A 22,573-nucleotide genomic window follows, 5' to 3' on the forward strand; every position below is an offset into this window, starting at 1 on the left:
TGAATACTTGAAGTGTTCGAATACTTGATTTCCAGCAGGGATTTATTTTGGAAGACTGTAAATCTTTAGGAGATGAGGCCTAACTGCCAACAGGTACCTCTTACATATGGGACTTATGGTTTATAATCTGTCTTTCCTATTATAACATCTCTGCTTCTTGGTCCACAGAGATGTAAACAAGCAGCCTCATGCTCTTTTTGCCACTCCAAGAACTGCTCCACTACCATGATTTCCCATCCATGATGAATACATTAAATCCTTCTTTCTTAAAATGCTTCTTAGAAGGTATTTCCTTACATCTGTGAGAAAAGTAAACAATCCTCCGACATAACAAAAACTGCCAGTAGTTATTATTATCCCCTAATTTAGTGATTTTCATAGTGACATTTTCAATTGACTGAACATTTATATGAATATCACAATGGTATAAAATATGTAAACATCATTTGTTTTTATATTGGATATCCTCAAATTTTGAGAACAGGTTAATTATGTTATTTTATTTATTTATTTATTATTTTTTTGGTCATTTTAATTTGACTGGAAAAATATACATTTTGGTACACTAAATACCACATGTTTTCTTGTTTATGTGAATATATTATATACTACAAACTATCATTTACACAGGAAGTACTACTCACATACATTTTAACTTTCATTCAATAAAATTATTAGCAGCAAGCCAAAATCAAACTAATCCCAAGTTTAAAAATGCAATAATATTTCAATAAACTGCTAAAGATGCTAGCCACTTCATTACTTTATAGTTTGAAAATAAGATTACTTTTTATCCCATTTAAGCCTCAATTTTAATTTATATACATTTATTTTATTAATATTCAATTTTTGAGAAAAGATCTCTAGTTCCAGCTGTCCTCCAGCTCAGTATGCAGGTAGACATGACTTTGAACTGATTCTACTACATGTGTCTCCTAAGTCATAGAATTACAAGAGCATACCACATTCACTTTTGTATGGTCCTTTAATCAAACTCAGGGATTTATGAAAGCTAGCCAAACTTGCTACCAGCTATATCCCCAGCCTCCTTCTTTTAAGACTAGTTCAACGTTCTATGAAGCCATTCTGAACTCTTGTAAGTTATGATTAGTAGCCGTTTTGTTTGTTCCTTGCCTATACATTTTTATAGGGCTTATTTAAGAATTATAAAACACAGAGCCTGTACATTTAGACCTTAGTAGACTCTAGTATGAGTTCTCACCCTCTAGTTCTTAATCTACTTTATATTATTAAATCTTATTGAAACAATCTATGAAGATGTTTCTGCTTATTGTCTTTGGCAGCTCTTACCTCATAGGATCCAACAAAATAGAAATTAAAACAAACATCCTCAATATATTTTCATTGAAAGTTCAAATGACTAAAATTGTAAAAACTAATACCAATTTTACAAGTGAAAATTAAGGCAACTTGCTGTTTTCCATTTTTACCAATGTCTTATAGTTTACTCAAGAGAAAGAGGGATTTCCATATCTACTTAAGTATTCAGACTCATGTGACATTATGTCTAAGGTATTGAATTTTATTACATTATCATGATAGACAAACTAAAATAGTAATAGAAATATTAATAGAAAAACAACAACACCTTAAGCTTATAATCTTTCTTCAGAAAATATGAAACCCTCAGAAATATTTTGACAGTACTTTTGTGACGAGGGCAGTTGGATGCCATTGACCATGTCCTTCAGTTTATTGGTGTTTACTTCTCAGTTCTGAATCTCAGAAATCCAGATGCTTGTGAAGTTTTATATTTCTACATTTTACTGATGAACTGTTGGTAAAACCAAGGCCAAATAATTATGCTAGTGCTACCTCCAACTGTAACTGTAGTGTTACCTCCAAATGCTCTTCCTGCTGTAGGGGTTTCTTTCATTTATCTTTAGACATTTACTCCAATATCACCTCCTTTGTGGTGCTTTAGTCAGTCCCTCTTTTTCCCTTTGATATACTGCACATATAATTTAGTTTTTTTCACAACCAAGCAGATATTAATTACAACCTGCAAGCCAAGATGTCTACAAAATAGTACTCTATTCTTGTAATAAAAGTTATTTTTACTGTCAACTTTAGATACTCCAATTTACAGGAAACTCCATTTTTGACTTTTAGGCATTTCTCCCTGTGACTGATTTCTTTCCAGAATTTGGGAGAATTCTTGCTGTCTGGGGAACAGCAATGAATATCTAATGGCTGCTCATATCTGGTGATATCCATCATGATATTTCTAGTGTCTGCTCTGCTTACTTGTCAGCTGCTCCCATACCATATGAGGTGTTAGCGTCTCTGCTGGGGTGGTGATGTACCTCCCCACAGTCATTCTTAGAAGCCTGTAACATGAAGGGGGCCAGGCCTGCTTGTTGGTTGTTGTTTTTTGTCCTGTCCAGTTCCCCCAGCTGTTTAGTCCCAGAGAAAATCACACAGAGATCTCTATAAATTGTAAGCTGATTGACCCATTAGCTCTAGCCTCTCACTGGCTAACTCTCAAATCTTGATTAACCCATTTTTTCTCATCTATGTTAGCCATTTAGCTCAGTACCTTTTTCAGTGAGGCAGATCACATCCTGCTGCTTTGGTGATCTGGGCAGGAGTGGGAGGAATCAACTTCCTCCTTCCCATTCTCCTGCATGACTTGGGTTTTGGAGCCCTGATGAGGTATGGAGAAGAAATGAATACAGGACAGACATACAGACAAGCAGCAAAGCTGAGATTATGTGGGGCTGGCACCAAGGCAAAACAAAACCTCAGCATATTTACTACATAGAGCACAAGGATAGGGGCTAGCAACTCTGGGTGGAGGGTGTCTGTAGGTGAGCAATTTTAGGCTGTAAATATCCAGGAGGCAGAAGATGCTCATGCCATCTTTTGTACACTCCAATCATCATTCAGGGAATCCATACTGGAATTCTTGAAGAAAGCTTTCCCCTTACTCTTGAGCCTTACCAGGTTAAGGCTTTGGTGCTCCTTCTGAACTGAGACATTAGAGTCCTTGGCATGACCTCACCTGTCTCAACAATGGACATTTACTCAGTACTTCATGTACTCAGAGATTTCTCTGCTCCCTGCAGAAGTCCATTTTCCAGTCCAGTGTATATCTACAGAAATTCACTCATTCCCCCAATTCTAAATAACACAACCTTGATATTAGAAGGTTCTATGGTGGCTCTCCTGTAGCAGGACCTCTATAAATGTTTCATCTAGGAAGGTAAGAAGTATGATTAAAGTATTTTAAGTAGCATTACACTTACTGTATCTAAATTCTTTTTTGAGAAAAGAATATAGGCTTTCCTGTTCTTTATTATTTGAATTATAGAACTCAAGGACTAAAGACCACAGATAAAATATTGATGTCCTTCTCTAAGGGCTTTAATATACCAAACAGGTTCTTAATAAACTGGGATGTTCAGTGAATATCAATACATGTTCTTTAGTAAGGCACTGAGAGGAATAATAACTATACTTCCAACCTAGAATTGTTCATAAAATGTATCATTTCCCAGTACTGAAAAAAATAGTAACCCAACATGCAGAATTACGCACACAAATGTGTGCGTAATTGAATCAACTGTAATGTCTTCAGCTTTAACTAATATAGTACAATAGCATGTTGACTAAGTCATGGGTGCTAGGTTAGGCTCAGTATCCTAGAGGTGGTGATTTTTGCTTTTATGTTTCTTTTTTTAAGTATAGACATCATAAAACAAAACTAAATACAGTATCACTAAAAAAAATGGAAGGTTCTTCTTGTTTGACTATATCTTTCATTGATTGTCTCAATGAACTCTTCCTTATTCATTTTCTAGTCTCTGAAATTTAGAATTAAAGTTTCAGCTTAAAAATAAGTTAAAATTTTTAATTACAAATTCATTTGCTTTACTCTCCTTGAACTCATTATTGGGCATCGTTTCTAAGAACAATTACTTTCAGGTGCCGATTAGCTCTAATTGTATTTGTAGATGTGTTTAACTTGGGGATGTGTTGGAAATCTCCTTTCCCTGACCTTGATAAAAATATGGTTCTCATTCTTAGGTGGCCAAAACAATGGAGACCCCCTGTATCTCCTCTACTTAGTACCAGTGCTTTTGATTATGAGATCTGTATGATGTTGAATGTTGGTGAAAATCTGAGACCTCTCTACTTCTGCGCACATGCTCAGTTGGTGTCACTGACTTCATCCTGGACTGTGTTGAGGTCCAGGTCAATGTTGATAAGTAATTTAGAAGGTTTTTGTTCTTTACAGGGAAGCTTCTGTGATCCTGAATTTTCTACTCTGTTAATATTGTCAACTATCTGTCTTCTGAGATTCTGACATGCACGGGAGCTGTATTTACTATTATGCAAAGAAATACTATTCAATCAATATGAGTGGAAAACATTCCATTGGTGACAGAATTTTCAACACATAAATAATATACTCAGAGAATTTTAGTGAGCAGTGCTCATTAAAATATCCACCTATTTTATGTAATTTGGGCATTTCCCCCAATATACTTTCATTTAACTATTATACTAAACTTTGGTAGTATAAATATCTCAATGCTTTTTTAAAAAAACCTTAATTTATCTTCAAGTTTAGGATATCTTTGTTTCTCTTTAAAAGTCTCTAGAAAAAAATTTAAAAAAAAGTCTCTAGAGTTTCCCTAGTGATGTAAATTCCAAGAATGAAAACGTATGGTTTCCCACTTTATCAAGAAGGGAATTACTGAATGGCTTGAATTAACCAGCAATCATCTTCTAAAATGAAATTATTAATGTAAGATATTCATAGGCATTATAATTAATATAATTACCTATCATATAGTGGAAATGCTCCTATTTAAAAAAAATATGTTGTGTCTTTCATTTTTCAGAGATATGCTTGTGGATAGTTGAGAAAGCATGTCAGAAATCTTGTCATAATATTAACTGTTTATCGACTATTCCACACAAAACTCATTAGAGTAGTGTGTTTAGCACATCAGCCTATGCCTATAAATTAGCACGTATTTTCTCATAATTGTCGGAAGCTAATTTGCATCAGTATGTAACCAGATTCAGGGCTTGTTTTAATTTAGATTCTGAGTTGGATAAAATTATTAATTAAATTCATATCTAAGAGAGTCTATAAGTTGCATTATTGTGCTCGGAGGGACCAAGACATGAGGTTGTGTGTTTGTATATCAGATTGTTTAAAATAATTCTGACATTTTTAACAACACTCAGGCTTGTGCAAAAGAAATTCAAGATGTAGTTCTGAAATAAAGCTATTCTGTCTCAGTCTCTTTCCCCCTCTCTCATTCTTTCATTTATTATGTTCCTTCAGAGCAATTTGGGTGTGTTCCATCACCTCTAGGTCCTTCTGTGGAGGATATCCATCAGCTGCATTATTTTGATTAAATATGTGGTTGGAGATATAAAGAAAAGAACAATGCTCACTTTTAACTTTATAGAGAAATTCAGATTTTGAGAGCTCTATTAAGACACTTCTAGGTTTTTTTTTTCCCCAAGAGAAGCAGATAATGTTAAAAATTATGTTGGTAATATAAATCTTAGGCCTATAATATTTTAGTCTATAAAGACATAGACTATTGTTATATAAAGTATAGGAATGTACTTTTCTTCTTAGTGTCCTTCATTGATTAATTGTGAATTTAAATATAATTTTAACTTAATGTCCTTATTGGCAGTGCTGCTGATTTCTCTGGGACCATTTTAAATTTCATTAACATTTGTAGTGAGCACAAGTCCTGTCCTCACTTGCTTTTATTCAGGATACTTTCTAAGCAGCTCATTGATGAGTAGTGTCCTTGTTATTCATATTCAAGTTCTCTGAACACACACATTGGACAGGAAAAATTCAATTACTAGATAGGATCTTTGAAGTACTTTGCATGCTTGTAATAATTCAAATGTTTAAATGATTCCCTTAAGGGTTTTTTTGTTGTTGTTGTTGTTGTTGTTGTTGTTTTGTTTGTTTGTTTTGTTTTTTCGAGACAGGGTTTCTCTGTGTTGCTTTAGAGCCTGTCATGGAACTAGCTCTTGTAGACCAGGCTGGCCCGAACTCACAGAGATCCACCTGCCTCTGCCTCCTGAGTACTGGTATTAAAGGCATGCACCACCACCACCCAACCCTATTCCCTTGAGTTTTTAATTAAATTTCCAAACATGTGTTTAATAGAAGACATACTACTCTTTTCAGTATTAAAATTAACTATAAAGTAACTCATAATATTGATTCAGAATCTCCCCATAATTAAATATACTACTTTTGTCTTAGCCAGAGCAATAAGACAATTAAAAGGGTTCAAAGGAGTGCTAATTAGAAAGAAATCAATGTATACATACAATATGTATCTACACATATATAAACACAAATATATATATGAAGAGCTCTAACCAAGTCAATAAAAAACTTGTATAATAAAAAATTTAAAACATTGAAGACAGAAATTGAAGGAGACATCAGAAGATCTGAAAACCTCCCATGATGATGGATGATAGGATTCATTCAACGACAATGGCCAAAAGACCTAAAGAAGAAAAAGACTTTCTTAACCTTAAGTGAATTTATATTTTTCAGCCAAATTGATTAAAACAGCAGTAATCACAGCTGATACATTACTATATATGATTGAATATAATTTGTTATTGACTTTAAATTATGTATTTTTAATAATAGAACTTATTGATTGCTGATTGGTTCACAATCATGCCACATTAGCAAATGTAACCTTGTTATCATTTTAAAAGCAATTAAAAATCTCTGAATTAAACTTAATATCCATTGTATTTTCATTGCACTAAAAGTTCTGAAAAGTGTTTATATTGCCCCTTAAAAAATGTATTACTCTCAGATAATAAAATACTGATTAGTAAGCAGTTCTTTAGATACTACAGTCATGTCCTAGTAATACACCAACAGTTTCACATTGTATTATCATTAAAGATATGGGAATATTTCATGCATTGAATTTGATGGAAATTTGTTATTAGCTATCTGTAAAGCCTACCCCAGAAGAGGAAGCCGAAAGACTGTAAGAGCCAGTGGGGAGAAAATACATCAAGGAACAAGCTGTTCTAGATAAAGTAGATCTGACTTTCATATAAACTCATGGAGATATGGCAGCACGCATAGGGTCAGGACAGGTCTAAGCCAGCTTTGGTCCCAGTGCTGAGAGAGGAAGTGGACAAGAGCTCCCATCCATAACTCAGAAACTAGGTCCAGTTGATAACTGCCCATAAAAGAAAAATCAGTATCTCAGAACGCTTTGTCTGGGCATTTTTTTTTTTGTTGTTGTTGTTTTGTTTTTTTTCGAGACAGGGTTTCCCTGTGGCTTTGGAGCCTGTCCTGGAACTAGCTCTTGTACACCAGGCTGGTCTCGAACTCACAGAGATCCACCTGCCTCTCGAGTGCTGGGATTACAGGCGTGCGCCACCACCGCCTGGCCCTTGGGCATTGTTTTTTTTTTAACCTTAACGTTCTTTGTTGCTGTTGTTCCTTTGTTTTTAATGGGATTTCTGTGTTTGTACTTCCCTGTTTGTTTTGTCCTATTCTGATTTGTTTTAAGGAGTCCTCACCCAAATAAAAACGAGAAGCGTAGTTGAGTGCTGGAATGTCTTAACTCATTGCTCCCTGCTTTTGACTGTGTTGGTAACACATCTAGGTCTTTCAAGTTGCTGCCACTTTGACCTCCCAACTCTTTCTACCCCACATTGCTTCGGTAGGAGTCTCTTGTCATAGCAACAGGACAGAAACCTCTAATGGTTTGGATGACTATTCCCTGGGGTTCGTGTTTAAAATTCTTTGTCTGAAAAACGACACCCTTGGGAGGCAGTACACTTTAGGTGGTAGGAGATAGTTGGGATATTTTTTTTTATTAATTTATTTACTTATTTATTTTGTGATGTGCTACTGACTGGGATTTTTGAGAAAGGCCGTTCCCTTATCAATCATTTTATTTCATAGCTCATGAGCTGTTAAGTTTGATTCAAAACACACTCACCCCTTCACTACCTAACATTGCACCACTGCCTGACAGCACTGAGCCTACCTGGTCTTGGCTGGACCTGGCCACAGAGTATCTAAAGAAACCTTTCCTTATTAAATGTTAATTAGCTCAAGTAGTTTAGGTGTAGGAAACTAAAAAAGGACTGGGGAGAGGGGGATTGCAAAGAGGAAACTCTGAAGGTCAGAGAGGTCTATGTAAACCAGTCTAGCAAGTTTTGCTTGTCATTTGTTTGTTTTGTTTCTTTTGTTGAAGGTAGGACTAGTGGTTTGGCAGCACTCAGGACTGTGAAGAATGAATGACCAGGTCGGGTATCTAAGTGCTCAGATGAAGTGCTTAGAGAAAAGAGGGTCCTTAAACTTATTTTACAAAGAAATTACATAGGAAAAGATTTAGGAATTTAAATTTGCTCAAGCAAAGCCTCTCCATGTCTTGAAAAATAAAAAAAAAAGAAATTTATTTATGTAAAGAGATAGAGAAAAGTGTGTTTGGCTTTTTAATTTATCATGATATGCATCAGCGATAGTTATCTTTAAGGAAAGAGTTTTTGAAAGGTTCCTGGAAGATGAATTATTGGAAGGGTGTAAGTACTCAGGAACTGTTTTGAAGTAGGGTTTCTGTCTGAAAGAGAAGACAGAGGGATTGTTTGCTTCTGAAGAGTCCCAGCAGTAACCATTGCTCTAAAGCATCATTTTCTCATTACCCCTCAGTTTGCTGATGTGGATTGGGCATCTCTCTTCTACGGATTCTTATCATCTAGGCGGTTTTTACCACAGTTCTGATATTGTCAGGAAATTTTGTTTGATCATTGAAAAATATTTGATCAAATTTTGTGATATTTTACTGTCATTTTTTCCTGTTTATTCTCACAATAAATCAGAAATTAAATCAGTGTTCATATCTGTTAAAATGCTTCCAATTAGTTCAACTTAGATTAATAAATTAAAATGAACTGAGCTAATGTTCCTTAAGCATGATACACACACACACGTACATATAATATATATATATATAATAAATAAAATGTCAACTCTATGAATTACTAAGTAATTTCAGCATGTATAAATGCATATTTCTTTTCAGGTGTGCAATTTTTGCTAATACATTTCCTTTTCCTTCTTTCCATAAAATGTTGAGAATAGGTTTATCTCATGCTTACTTAGACAAACTCATCAAGAATAAGAAATCTCTCGTCTCCAGGGATAAGAACAAGGTTGATGCACAATGCATTTTCTGTACACATTGGTAAGAAGCAGTATCAGGGATTTTCAGAGCCCTAAGTTAGAATGAGTGTGCTTCTCTATTAAACAAAGTGAGTCTGTGATAGAGGCTTGAGAGACATAGAGGCGACATATCCTGCTGGGATAGGAAGAGTCAATGCCGAGGAAATTAAGAGTTTGACTTCTGGCAACTGAAATTGGTGGTTTAGAATATGCAATTGGCCAAACATAAAGATAAAAATACTTATTGTTTGGATAACATAAATAGATACTAACTATCACTATCAATCCAGAGTTAATTTTCCTTAAGGGCATAGAAAAGCCATTGAAAATAAGAAGTCAAATTGAGAGCTGGCTTGAGAACCCCATCAGGAAATTTGTAACACACAATTAAGTGGGGAAGGATCTATAAGGCTGTCTGGTACAAATGAGGGTGCTTGTCAGCAGCTGAAATCTAAGTTGAGAAATGAAGAACAAAATGAGGCATGTAATGAAATATGATTGAGACGCATCTATGACTTCTGTGATTGATGAGATTTTTCTTGGATGACACTACTTCAGCATTATGGTAAATAGGTTAATCAATAATCTTTATTAGGCAAAAGCAATATCAATTCCACCATCGTTTTCAAGTATAGCTAGCTATTTTTTTTATATTTTAGCTTCGTAAGAACATAAGTACATTAATTTGAACATTTCTGAAAGATAGGCAGAAGGTAAAGTATTTTGGTTAAGAAACTAATTTCTAAAAATTAGATCAAATTGTATTCATTTCAAGACTACGTAAAGAGTATCCTTTGAGATGTATATGTATACATATATCAGAGCTAACCCTAAGTCAATAATTACTTGTGAATAACTCCAGCCATTACATATACAATTATTCAGTATATGTGAAAATAATACCAGTAGGGCTTCACTCTTTATATTTAAATGAATTTTTTTGAGCCTGTACTGAAACTCGCTCTGTAGACCAGGCTGTCCTTGAACTCACAGAGATTCACCTGTCTCTGCCTCTGAGATTAAAGGCCTGTGCCCCCACCACCCAGCCATGAAAGCATCTTTAAAACACTGAAAACATGCAAATATCCAATGAGAATTTTATGCCATAATCAAGTAGAAATTATTTTAGGAAGTCAATACTTCTATATCACTCAAGATTTAAGAAACATGTCCAAATATTTACATTAATTATCACAAGACAAAAAACAGACAAATTCAGTACCTATTCACTACAAAACCTCTCAGCAAAACTAAGATAAGGGTATTTTCACAGCTATATTAGGAATATTAAAAAAAAAGTCTTAGAACTTTCACCCAATTTAATAAGCAGCTATTTCCCCCACAACCAGAAAAAAAGAGTACATCAACCTTCACAGCTTCTACTCAACAGTATACAGGAAGGTTTAACTAGGGCAACAAGACAATGAAATGGTAAGACAGACTGAAAACACATAGAATTCCCCTTGGGCACAGATGGTTTTCTTAGTGGAAGCTCCCTACAGTTCAGCAGTATAGGTGTATGTTACAGCACAGGTAAATTTCTCTACTGACTTTTGTTTCTTTTCGGTCTGTGTTTTAGAATTGCTTTTTACTCTTTCTATTGCTTTGACATTTCCTGAAGGTCTTCTTGAATAGATTTTTTTTCTTGCACCTGGGATAGATATAGCCCTGTCATATACAGATATGTTATTGTAGTCATAAAACATGGGGGAGTGGACTATTTCATACTCTTACGGTGAATCTCAGTTTTTTGTTTGTTCTGTTTTTCATCCTTTAAGTGAGACACAAAACTTAGAAGATACTGGTTGGAAAGTCCTTGCCGTCCATTTCTGCCACAGCTCTGGTAAGTTCTTTCACTCTGGAATTTAGATTTTTGTAACAAAGCATGATTTTGTCTTATATCTAAGTACTTACATTTCCGTGACCCAGTTTTCAACTGTGAGAATTTGAGAATGTTCTTGGGAATAACTCCTGCAAATATCTATGAAGTTCTCTAAGATTTTTTTAAATTTATTTATTTATTAAAGATTTCTGCCTCCTCCCCGCCACCGCCTCCCATTTCTCTCCCACTCCCCCGATCAAGCCCCCCTCCCTCATCAGCCTGAAGAGCAATCAGGGTTCCCTGACCTGTGGGAAGTCCAAGGACCACCCACCTCCATCCAGGTCTAGTAAGGTGAGCATCCCAACTTCCTAGGCTTCCACAAAGCCAGTACGTGCAGTAGGATCAAAAACCCATTGCCATTGTTCTTGAGTTCTCAGTAGTCCTCATTGTCCACTATGTTCAGCGAGTCCGGTTTTATCCCAGGCTTTTTTCAGACCCAGGCCTGCTGGCCTTGGTGAGTTCCCAATAGGACATCCCCATTGTCTCAGTGTGTGGGTGCACCCCTCGCGGTCCTGAGTTCCATGCTCGTACTCTCTCTCCTTCTGCTCCTGATTTGGACCTTGAGATTTCTGTCCTGTGCTCCAATGTGGGTCTCTGTCTCTGTCTCCTTTCATCGCCTGATGAAGGTTAATATTCAGGAGGGTGCCTATATGTTTTTATTTGGGTTCACAATTTGTCTCACAGGACTATCTGCCTCATGCTTGTCCACACACAGTCTCCAGCATTTTGATAAAATAGCATAAAATCTCATATCACTTTGGGGATTTAGTAGTCTGGCTCAGGCCAGCAGACTTGCCTAGTGGATCTATAACTGGAGTATTCCACATTTTCAGTGGTTTTCCTTTTTTCTTTTTTTCTTTCTTTTTTGGCCCTCCAATCTCAATTACCTTTAATCTCTATCCTGGATCTCTACACTATTTGTGTGAGAATACAATATGGTATAAAATGGTCATTATTTTTTTCTCCTAAAGTTTACATAGAATTTTACAGTGAAGGTTTGTGGTTAAAAAACTTAGTTGTTTTGAAAACAAATATTGGCTATTTTCTCAGTTTATTTTTCACGTTTTGATGTTTTCTGAGATTTATTCTCCCCCCAATGGTGTTTTCTGAGATCAGAGGAGGCTGACAACTTCCTAACGTTTCAGATGTTAACATTGGATTCAGAAGATTAATGACGGAAAAATTTCCAGGCCTCCATGCAATAATTTTTGGCATATTTTGAAAATAAGTTAACCCCTTTGACTGTGACTTCAGCCTGGTCTACAGAGCAAGTTCCAGGACAGGCTCCAAAGCTACACAGAGAAATGCTATCTCCTACCCCCCGCAAAGAGTATCTGTACTGAACATGTGAGACTATGCCATTGTTCCCTACCTACTGCAATGCAAAAGCTACTTCACTTTTACAATGAATGAGCTACTTCTAATAATTTAGATGTTATAGAAAACATCACGCAGGAAGAACATATGTATACCTTGTATGGTTTTCTGTAAAATTGAATAGAATGACCTTTAACTCTAATCCATAGATTGTGGATTTCAAATGGGAATTGAGAAAAAATATATAGGCATCCATAACTGAAAAAATAACCTGAAATACCAATTGTAAATTTAAATATTTAGAACCTTCACAATATGCCCTAGTTAATAGAGAATCATCAAGTCATTATTTTGATAAAGTACTATACAATAGAGGGATATGCACATGTAGCTTTTATCATAGTCAAATACACTACTAGTACCATAAATAGTAATTGTCTTCCATCAAACACTGCAGAATATGGTGAACTCCCCGATGCTGATATTGACAATTACAAGGTGGATATCACGTGAACACCTAACTGCAGTGTGTGATGCTGACTCAGCAGGGAAAACTGAGTTTAGGCATATGAGCAAATGACTTCAATTCTAATATGAACACACTTGGATTAAATTTTCAAAGAGATTCATACATTAAATGGAAATCTGGATTTAAATTATTTCAAACGTCTGTGTACTCTCATGGAAACAGCAATGTTCTTAGATAATTGGTACTGAAATTCTATATTAATTATATCTGGCAGTTTGAATGGGCCAAAACTTTCAACTGCATAGCTACTGTGTGAAACCTGTTTCTGTCCCCCAGAACTGTGTCACACAGAATTATATTAAGTGTTTAAGTTCAGTTTACTGTTACTCTAGACAGCTTGGAATGAGCTTGTGATATTACAACTGGCTAACAAATTGACTAGATATTAGTAGCCAGAAGATCCAAGCAGACAGCAAAATGACAGTGGCTGATTCATCTGTATCCCAACATCTACTCGTCGGCATCCCCATATCTCCTACTCATCTTCATCCCCACATCTCCATTATATACCATGTGAAAATGGACATGAGTTTACAAATACTAAATCTAAATCTAATGTCACTGTTTTTTTTTTTACTGAACTTGACCTCCAGGGGGCAGAGAAGCAACAGAGGGAGGGGCAATGCAGACTATTGCTAGAGTTGACCTGTAGTGTGAAAGGATTGTAATGCCCATATTCACATCCACTAGCATGCAGTGCTCAAGCAGGTCAGAAAGGGACATTGAATCCCCTGGAATCAGAGTTAGAGAAGGGTATGAGCTATCTTCCTTGTACCAGAAATCAAACCAGGGTTTCCCAGAAGAGCAGCCTATGCTCTAAACCACAGAACCACATTTCCAGCTATAGGAGATAATATATTTCAATTTGAAAATGATACCCATATTAAACATAAATACTGATGTAAGCAAGGGCAAAAAAACATTCTTCATGCACTTAGGAAAATGCTAAGTTTAATACTAGTTCTGTAGTATGAAAAAGAGATTATTATTATCATCATAATTATTATTGATGTTGACTTAATATGAAGATTTTAGGTCCATGAAACTCATACTTTTGCTCTGGGTGCTACTTGCTATTTATAGAGGTGAACTTTATTCCTTGCTTGTGTTTAGATCAGTATTGTTTTAATAAAATTTAAGTTTAATGGGAAATATTGGAATTTATTAGTTTAATTTTGCAGTTGTATCATTGCATGCTAGAGAGTCAAATAGACTGGATTCCCAGGTCCTTGGATTTCTTACATCTCACAATACATCTCTGACAGCTACTTTCTAGCATACAATGATGACAACTGCATACCTTTTATTAAAACACATACACACACACACATGCAAACACACACACACACACACACACACACACACACACACTTTGATATTACTTAGTCCTCAGAGTTGTTAGTCTTAACCACTTTGGGTTCTCAAGTGATATCATCTAGCTGTTTTTTTTTTTTTTTGGTATATTTTTCTAACAATGGGGTTGATCAAACGGCAAGATTCTTATGGACTGAGAACTTCTAGGTCTATGAAAATTTTAGGACTAAAACTTGGACTATGCTTGGAAAACCAAGGAGATTTGTTACATTGTTCTAAGTCCCTAATTTAATCCAACAAAATCACTTGTAATACACTGGAGAGAATAATTCAGCTGTTTAGACTGTTCCTATAACCCCCCTTGCTCGTCCCTACAAACTGCTTGCCTTAAGTGTTATTTTGGCATATCACACCTCTTGGGGTTTAGAATAATAAATGGTGTACAATTTAACGACTGTCCTCATACCTATATTCTCTTATCTGCAGCAATGCCTTCCCTTTCCTTAATGGCAAAACTGGAAACTGGAAAACATTTTAATATCACTGTCACAGACCTTCTTTTTATATGATGTCCCTCACCATTTATAAAGGGAATCACTTATTTTACTTATTTAAACTTATTTAAATGGTTATCCATTTCTTCATTTTCTATTTTAACTGCTTTTATTTTACTTGTGTCAACCTTTCAAACTGGCCATCAAATCTGATTCATACTCCTCCAAGTATGGCCCTAAAAACATTCCTTTTTTTTTTAACCTACAATGCCAACACTCATAACTTACCTTGACCACTGCAGTAACTTAATAAATGGTCATCTCCAATCCATGTATAGTTTCTGATCAATTTTTGTTGTTCAACTCATGTGATTTTTGAGAAATGAAAACTGATCAGTTCCTTCCTGTTGAATCAAAATGACTCAATGACGTCATATTATATTCAGCAGAAACTGGAGACCATTAAGGTGACTCAGGAAATCCTAGAGCATTTGGCCTGAGATCCTTGTCTATCTTGTTTTCTCTCCCAATAACTCTGAATTTTCTCTGTAGTTCTTAGAACATGAAGGCTGGCTGGCTTCTTACATACAGGTTTTATCTCTGTTGCTGTCATTTCTTTAGAACCTTAAATAATATTTAGATTTCAGTTTTTTGTAATATGTCTCCTTATGAGTATCATTTTCTAGAGTTTTAAATGATTTAGGACCTCCTGTTATTCATTATCATCGTACTGTGTACATTACAATCAAAATAACTTTAATAAATCTAATCCAGCCATTCTGTACTTGACTATATATTTGCAAACAACTATTGGACTATGGAGATGTTCACTTGGTAAAATGTTTGCTGCATAAGAATGAGGAGCAGAGTTTCATCTTCAAAAATTATGTAAAAAGTGCTGGGTCTATCATCATACGTATCTATAATTCCAAAATGGCAGAACGTAGACGGGTATTGATGATCTCTATGCCAGTGTCAAACCCTGCCCCATAAAAGAAATGTGGACAAGGTTGAGTAACAATCTATGCACTGATACAGGTGTGGACTCTATATGACAAAATCTTAAGACTACATAGACTTGAAAAATTATCTTGTGTTTATGTTTGGAAACTTAAAATTTAGAAATTTTTATAAAGTAGCACTACAATACCGTGCTGTGGCAGACTAGAACTTGGTTATCTTACCTAACATCATTTTTGTGTCTGTTATACAAGCTTACCCTTCTTGACTTCCAGGGATCATTATTTTACTCTCAACTTTTATGAAATCATCATCTTAATCTTTCACCTTAAAACAAGAACATGCAGCATTTGTCTTTCTGTCTCAAGTTTATTTCATCCAACAAATTATTCTCCAGTGCCATGAGGTTGTTGGCAATGGTGGGATTTGATTCTTTTTATTCCTAAATAATATTTTATCTTGTATATACCACCCATTTTCTTTACCCATTCTTATCTCAATGGACACCTCATCAATTCCATATTATGGAGCTATCTTATGGACAAACAGAAAGGAGGAACACTCAATCAAGAAAGAGACAGCTTGAGAATGGATCCCACCAGTCACTGGAGCAACGACAAAAATGGAATCAATTCTGTCAGGAATATTTAATGATCTTACAGTCATAGTTTAACTTACAAGGGAGGTTACATTGACAAGGAGATCTTAGAGGTGTGGTGCAGTTAGCTGAGACTGTTGCTTATAGACAGATCTGAATGCAACATGTTCTTAACTCCGACATAAAGCCATGTACCTAGAATGTTGGCGAATAGTGTTGGTTATGTGTTTGGCAAACCAGGTGGCAGTGGAATCACCGTGGAAATGGTAACTTTAAGTCACACTAGAAAAACCAAAAGGAAAACCAAAAACAAGAAAACCTTTAAAGTGCAGTTGGAAAGTGCTTGTTCACCTGAGAAAGCCTATGACAATATTCTCAAATTACCAATAGAAAAAAGTATGACACCAAGTCTCGTTAAAGTTAATTTATTAAAAAAGTTTAACTTAATGTCTTTCTTACATACTAAATTCTGGTTCATGCAGTTTCTTTTGAAAAAAAGATCTACTAAAAATGGATAGTCTTTTAAATATACATGTGTGTGTATATATATATATATATATAGCAGAATACATGCTGTTCTATTAATTAGTGTACAAAGAATTATTAAGTTTGATGATTATGTTCAATTAAATATAATGAATATAATTAATGTGTTGCTGTTTTAGGTTCTTGAGTTAATAGTGCCATTAACTGATGCTGTTTTTGTTGTGGTAGTGATTATTGTCATAATAGAATACTAAACTTAAAATGAGAGAAAAGTTGAAAGCTTGACCAGTGTTTTTCTTACTTAAATCTGTGTGCACAAATGCATGTGTATATATGTGTATATACACATATCTATATGCATGAGTTATCATCTCCATTACACACTGTAATGTCAGCATGAATATTTTAATTTTCTTTTTCATATTAACTTTTCTTCATAGTGTTAGGTGCTACAAACTACTTCTTTCTAAAAACCTACTTAAAAAGAGAAGTTTTAAACCCAAACATGGTTTGTATATCTTCTTGGATCTCACTGTTTAGTTCTGACTAGCCTGGAACTTGCTATGCAGACCAGGCTGGCCATAAACTTACAGAGATCCAACTGTCTCTGCCTGATGAGTACTGGTATTAATGGCACACACCACCACTCCTGGTCAACAGAGATTAAAATAAACACATCGTGAAAGTTTCCTTCTTTATCTAAATTTAGGTTCAAAGTATTTAGAAAGTATCAATTTAATTTTAATTTTTAATTACTTCTTTGGATAATGGATAGGAAATTTAAAATTATTTATATCATTATTTTTCAGTTTACCACATAGCTGCACAATGTTTATAAAGTATATTGAGTATAAGGTAGAGTCATTGAAATTTACTTTATTAAAGACAAAATTGATTTTCTCAAATGTGTTAAATTATGTATTTATGTTTAAGTCAGATACAAATATCTCAGACACAGACATACTCCTCATATGTATTGAATAACGCATGGTAATGGTTTCCTTAACTCTTCTATACATTACAAATTCATAATCTACAAATATGTCTTATATAACAATTTAATTTGTTATAATTTTATATTTTGTTGGAATGCTTATTTTTATTTGTCATTTAAAATCAATTTACTTATTAATAGACCCTAACTTCTAGATATACAACAATAATATTTTCATGTTCTGTGGGCTTGTGGTTTTCAAATCATATAATGTACTTTTTGGATTTCTATATATGTAATATTATGAACTTCAATTTAATCCTTCTGTTCTCCATATCATTAATTTATATGTTTCTCCATATCTTCATATGTGTGTGAAATGTCTAAATTATATTAATTATACATAATTGATGTATATATATATATATATTAAATGTATAAGAAAGATTAGGCTTTATTTCCTGGAATGAAAAGTCATTCCTAGAATAACAATTTATTTAAGAACAAAACATTAATGCTTCATTGCTGGCTAGCTGCCTTTGATAGAGGGGGGGTCAGTTATTGACCTGACAGTCAGACTAATGAGAACAGATGTCATAAATAAACAAAGTAGACAAGTCATAATACAATCGAAGAAGATGATTGCCTTCTCAGTTCTTATTCCCTGAAATAAAGACTTACTAGCTTTATCCCTGTAAATGGAAAAACTGCTGATTGGATCTTTCAATATTCTTGTTGTACTCTTGGCAGGAATCAATAAACTTCTCTGTCTTTGTCTAATTCAACCAATCCACCAAGATAGTCAAAACCAACTAATCTAGAAGGAGGAAAGGGAACTTTCTCATTCACCAAACAGAAAAGCCTAGACTCGCCAGAAAAAAAAACAAAACAAAACAAAACTACTAGATTCTGGTTTTCAGATCACGTCCTCTTTGAGCTATCCTTCTTTCTTTGCTATGCTGACTTGTATGTGTAACAAACCTTGGCTATATGTTGTGACCATAGATTTTGCCTGTTTCTGAATTCTTCAATGGGAGAAAATTAACTATGTCTAACACTACAAAAATGACAATATTAGGTGAAACATTCTTTAAATGTGTGTATCCATCTGACAACTACTTGAATAACTTACAGTAATGCTCTTAGTAATCACCAACACAAGATATAGAATTATTATTACTCAGACTTTCTTCCATCCATCCATCCATCCATCCATCCATCCATCTATCCATTCATGTCATGCATCCTTCTGTCCACTTATCCATTTATCCATCTACCCACCCATTGACCCACCTACCCATTCACCCACCCAACCATCCACTCACCCACCCATCTATCTGCATGTTCAGACTGCCATGGATTGTATTTTACAGGAGTTTCCATTAAGGACTTGATGAACCAGTTATGCCATTGGGCCTTGTAGATACACTTGAACCACGAGGATTCCAGAGCACACAGTAAGTGAATCCCTGCTTGTACCTTACCACCTTTATTTCTTCTTGTGAAATACATTTGCCTCACTATTGTTTTTCAAGGCCCCATCCAACAGCAGGTATGAATCAGCTGCTTCCTGATTTTGACTTATAACTGTACTTAGAGAGTAGCATTATAAATACACAAAACTATTTTGCCTTCTGGTTCATTCTTCCTAGCTACAACCTCTAATGTGGCCATGGGAGTAAGCTAATACAAAGGTACTATGCACATACATGAACAGCTAATTTGAATATACTCTATTGATGACATTTGTATGATGACATGAGTATCAAAGGGGCCTTGTCTGAGAGGAAAATGGATATTTTGCAATAAAGAATTAATTTTATCACTGATACTTTAACATGTACACTTAATATATTTAAATTAACCTTACAACTATAACCCAAGTCTAAATTTATTTTTTGTACATTTCATGCATATGTGTGTATGTGAATTTGTCAGATAATATTTAAAATTTTGACAAATAATATGGTTTTCTCTTAATGTATTCTTATTTCCCTTTCTTCTTGCTCCCATTGTTGCTCTTGAATAGTCCATTGTCATTTGCTTCTCTCTCCAGTAGTATCTTCTCTCTGAAACTGTGTGTCTTAAACCTTCAAAGTCATTGATCATAACTTAATGTTTAAATAACTATGAATTTGTTTTTTCTTAATTCTGTTTCATGTTTTTTAGACTTTCTGGATCTATGAAATGGTGACCACCGAAAGTCTTTTTGTGCTTCTAAAACTGAACACTGGCACATGCATGATTCAGAAGGGAAGATTTTTTGTTCACAACATGAGATTCTGGACAGACCATTGTCAAAGTACCCACATATAATGAGGACATTTACACTATATCTGATGTTAGAAGGCTAAATGGGAAGAAAATGCATGAAGGATTAAGAGTGAGGGAAGTCAACTTCTCTTTAAAATAACTCAACAATTCCCACGACAAAAGCTCTGAGTACAGAAGTCTTTGCTCGAGTTTAACCATCTCTCACATGTGCCTCATGTCAACAATCCTTCATTGGTGATTAATATCCAACACCTGATTGCCAAAGGCATGTTCATGGTGCCAGCTTTCACTAATTTGTCCTACTCGTTCAAGGAAATGTATTCACAGAATGCCTCATGTAGAGTTGATTTTTTCTCATTTTTCAATATCTCTTACATCTCTGTTGTGGGCTTTCTACATCATTGTGTCATTTATATATGAATTAACATTATCATTATTTTGAAAATTTTGAGTTTGTATGTAGTCTTTCCAAAATTCCAAATTGACTGAATTTTGGAACAACTTACTTTTTTAAAATAGGCTAGTCGTCTTCATTTTTACTTTTCTTTATGTGTTTAGGCACAGAAACATAATTAATTTGTATTATTTAAAGTGAATTGGTGTTTGGAATACACATATGATGAACTATCTAACTAATTGCCATCTAACTCAATTAATAGATTTTTTCCATATGCAATTGTAATTTTAATTTTAGTTTATCATTTTACAATTATAACAAAGATGATACTTTTTAAACTTTTTCTTTAATATCTTGTTAAAAAATGTAAATTATCAAATCTGCCTTCATCTTATGTTTTGATTTCGTCCCCATCCCCTACCTCACTATTCTCTCTCAAATTCTCAAGCTCTTTATTTTATTTTTTAAACCCATTGAGTCCAGTTGGTGCTGTCAGTGTGTACATGAGTGTGGAATCATCTGCTGGTGCACAAGGGTCTTGTGGACTTTCCTGTATATCACACCCCTTCTACTAAGGTTGAGGGATCAAGGCTGGGCATTGAAGATGGATTATTGGATGTTCTTTTTTGAGGTATTGTCTCATGGGTTTTTTTTTTCATTCTTTTTTTTTATTGAGAAAAGGAGAAAAAGAAAAAAAAAACAAGTTTCCACCTCCTCCCAGCCTCCCATTTCCCTCCCCCTCATCCCAACCTTCTCCCCCTCTTCCCACCCTTCTCCCCCTCCCCCCACTCCTTTCCCCCTCCCTCTCCAGTCCAAAGAGCAGTCAGGGTTCCCTGCCCTGTGGTAAGACCTAGGTCCTTCCCCCTCTGTCCATATCTAGGAAGGTGAACATCCAAACTGGCTAGGCTCCCACAAAGCCAGCACGTTAAGGAGGATCAAAACCCCCTGCCATTGTCCTTTGCTTCTCATCAGCCCTCATTGTTTGCCATGCTCAGAGAGTCCAGTTTTATCCCATGCTTTTTCAGTCACAGTCCAGCTGGCCTTGGTGAGCTCCCAATAGATCAGCTCCACTGTCTCAGTGGGTGGGTGCACCCCTTGTGGTCCCGACTTCTTTGCTCATGTTCTCCCTCCTTCCAATGCTATAAATTTAATTCTTCAATTAAATTCCTTAATACAGTACTTCAATTTGTCTCTAAGTTATTCATTATAACCTAAATATTCATGAAGGCAGTCTTGGGATATTCTGTTATAATCTGTGGTGAAACTTTATTGTTTTGTATACTTATTCCAAGGTACTACTGAGCTTTCAGATTAACAATGTGTTTGATAATCTACATATAGTCCTTTGAACTATAAATTAAAACCCCAAATTCTTTACGTGAAACAGCTACAGTACTTAGGTTCTGTGATCCTGGGTGTTATCTCAGAACTTAATTACTTAATAACATTTACACACACACACTTGATTATTTTCCTTGGCCACGTGTACTTGCTGTTATTTTGGATGTGTCTGTGTGTTGTCTTGATACAGCTAGAGTCATCAGAGAGGAAGGAAACTCAATTGAAGAAAGTCTTCCATATGATCCAGCTGTAAGGCATTTTCTTTATTAGTGATTCGTGTAGGAGGATCCAGTCCTTTGTCAATGCTGTCATTCCTGGACTGGTGTTTGTTGGTTCTATAAGAAAGCACACTGAGCAAACCAGGGGAAACAAGCAACAGCTCCTGCCTCCAGGATTCTGCCCTCACTGAGTTCCTGTCCTAACTTCCTTTGAGGATGAACAGCAATATAGAAGTGTAAGCCTAATAATCCTTTCCTCCCCAAGCTGCCCTTTAATTATGGTGTTTCATCACAGCCATAAAAACCCTAAGACACCACTGCTAATCTTTTCAGAACCATGTATCTAAACACACATCAAATCATTTTACCCAGAAATTTTTATTTGGTATAGAAATGGTTTTTACATTGACTATCAACAGAATAAAGAACTGGAATACTTCTAGAATGCCAGATTTTAATGATATTTCTAATCTCTGTGGTTTATGATACTATTATTTCTTAGCAACTGATCATTAATATATAATTAATTTTTATAGTATAAAATAAATTCTCTAAGAATTCTAGTCTATATAAAGAGCAAAACAAAAACTAATTCCTTAC

The 22,573-nt window shown here is 35.0% G+C and overlaps 1 long non-coding RNA gene across 1 annotated transcript in view; it reads left to right on the forward strand.

Annotated features, from left to right (window-relative positions):
- Positions 1-21,127, forward strand: part of LOC121452994 — a 64,505-nt gene extending 43,378 nt beyond the window's left edge. Inside the window, exons 3-5 of the long non-coding RNA XR_005974942.1 lie at positions 11,008-11,072; positions 19,093-19,200; positions 19,913-21,127. This is a non-coding gene — a long non-coding RNA (uncharacterized LOC121452994). The remainder of the gene's footprint in view (positions 1-11,007; positions 11,073-19,092; positions 19,201-19,912) is intronic.
- The last annotated feature ends 1,446 nt before the right edge of the window (positions 21,128-22,573 follow it).

This window comes from Microtus oregoni, unplaced genomic scaffold, assembly GCF_018167655.1.
Source record: "Microtus oregoni isolate MIOR12 unplaced genomic scaffold, Mior012 000010F_ref0000083, whole genome shotgun sequence".
Classification (NCBI taxonomy): domain Eukaryota; kingdom Metazoa; phylum Chordata; class Mammalia; order Rodentia; family Cricetidae; genus Microtus; species Microtus oregoni.